Genomic DNA, 2,365 nt, shown 5'->3' with positions numbered 1-2,365 from the left:
CGGCTTTACGAGATGCAGGCGCGGGGAAAACATCTGAAAGCCATTTCAGCCAGCACACACACAAAAAAAAATTAAAAAAAAAAAAATAAATAAAAGAGAAACAAAACACCGAAACCCGCTGTGTGAGTGAGATTTTTCAAACTCGCCATACGCGGAGAGCTCTGGGGTCAGAGGGAGGAGGAGGAGAAGGAGGAGGGCAGGGAGGTGATGCCTCGCACGGGGAGGAAAGCACAGAGAAAAAAGATCACACTGCGKCCACAGGAAACTGCGAACCAGACCACGGCAGCTGGAAGGTTTGCACTTTTGAACATCGCATTGTTCAATTAAAAAAAACACCAAAAAAACCCGACAGAAAACGTTAAAACAATTAAATATAACCCCCAGCTCGTTTTTTAAATCACTAAGTGCACCCATCACAGAAATGAGTATCAAATATCTCCAGACAGCCTCTCCAAGTTGGTATCACCTTACAGGAAGTGCCCGGCGGGGAGAAAAAAGAAAAATGAAACCAGAATGGGTGAGAAGCTCTGCAGTGAGGGGCTCTGCCTTGCCAGCACTGACCCCGCTTCCTCCAGGTTCGTAAATACCTGCCCAAGCATTTCTGAGTGTAAGATATATTTTAAAATAAATATTTTGTCCTGCTTAAATGTTTGAGCATCATGAKGAAAGATCAATGGCACAATTTCACTGTTTTACCCTGTCACAACTAAAACACAGAAAGAGAAGCAACAGGTGATCTCCTTCTCCAACCCACCCAAAAGGAATCAGTTCCCTCTCCTCCAGTTTTAAATTATTCCTGTTTGCTCTCCCTGCTTTTCATAATTCCGTGGGAGATGGGRTTTTTATGTTTTCATCGATTCTAATACCACAACTGTTGAGCAAAACAGCAGATTACAGCGAGGCTTTGCACAAAGCCTTGTAAGCTGGGGATGCTGGGGGGTTGGTGCCTTGATCCCGTTTACTTTGGAGCTTCAAAATGCCATTAAATAAATATTTAACCCCATTTTTTAATGCAATTGAGTAGCTTGTGCAATTCCAATAACATTTTGTGGGAAAGCTGYTTCCCCATGAGACAGAAAGTGACCTAATTTTGAAGGAAAAAAACAGCAAAACACATTCTGAGCTCTCACTGTGGACTTTGTGATGCTTTTCTCCAGTAATAATTTATCATATGTGTTTATATTTATTACATTATATATATTTATTACCTGGGTTTTTTTTGCATAATAAACACGTATTCATGAAAGATTTGTGATGCAACAGGAAAGGATGCTGAGCTCGGGGAGCTTTTTGGGTCAGCCGGGACTGAAGTCTGGGATTCAGGGGCTCCCTTTGATCCCATCTCCCTCCTGCAGCGCCCCAGCCCCGGCACAGCAAAGCCAAAACCTTCTCCTTTTCCATCTTTCCCCTGCCAGGCTCAGGTACAGCCYTGCTCAGAGATTTTCTCATCAAAAATTCGCTTCTGCAGGGGATTTTTTATCTCTGGAAGAGCTGCCTGAATGCTTGGGAACAGAAAGCACGCTGGACATGCTGAGCCATTCTCCTGCCCACTGTGGGGACACCGATGGGGCTGTGTGGGCTGAAAATAACTTTTCCAGATGAAATTCTACCTCTCCCTTTGTGTTTCACTCTGAAATTTCCAGCTGCTCGTGGCAGGAATTGTGTTTTTCCATCAGTTTTACACAATAGGTGTAAGAAGCAAATTCAAAAAAGCTTCTAAGTGACAGGAATGGTGCTTCAGAGTTCTCCCTGAATTTTCCCGGGTGAATTACTCCCCAATGACCCCAAAACAGCGATATCTGAAGGGTGYGGTGTCCACAGCAGATGTGGTGTGAGTGACCTGGTGCCAGTTTGGTTGGTGGCATTGCCATCTCCTGGCCGCTTCCAGCATGACCCCAACCCTTGCTCTTGCAGATTTTGCCATTAAAATGATGGTTGAGGGGATAAAAACGAGCGAGGCTGGGTCAGGGATTCACATGTGGGGTTTGTGAGGCCGTGACTGCGGCAAAAACCCCGAGAGCTGCCTAAAGCCACTCCTGGTTTGTGAAACCAACCCCAAACTCGTCATGAAGCACTCAAAAGAGACAGAAAGGACACGAAAAGGGCTCCTGGGAACTCACAGAAGGTGCAGGAGGCTGTGGTGGGTGACAGCGCCCCGTGTCCATCAGTGTTCCCATGGGTGTCACCGCTCAGCACCCAGAGGAGATCCCCGCGCCCTAAAACCTGAGGGGAAAAGCAAATCCATCAAGGACCTGACCTTTGGAGCGGCTGCGAGGCGCAGGAAATGGGGTGGGATGGGGTCTGGAGAGCGGGGATCCCCGGGAGCAGGGCTGGGATGGGCTGCGGGACTGGAATGGGGGAACAG

Source organism: Malurus melanocephalus, unplaced genomic scaffold (assembly GCF_030028575.1).
Source record: "Malurus melanocephalus ecotype Western Australia unplaced genomic scaffold, MMel_1.1 scaffold_1051, whole genome shotgun sequence".
In the NCBI taxonomy this organism is placed as follows: domain Eukaryota; kingdom Metazoa; phylum Chordata; class Aves; order Passeriformes; family Maluridae; genus Malurus; species Malurus melanocephalus.
Note: the sequence above shows the minus strand (reverse complement) of the source record.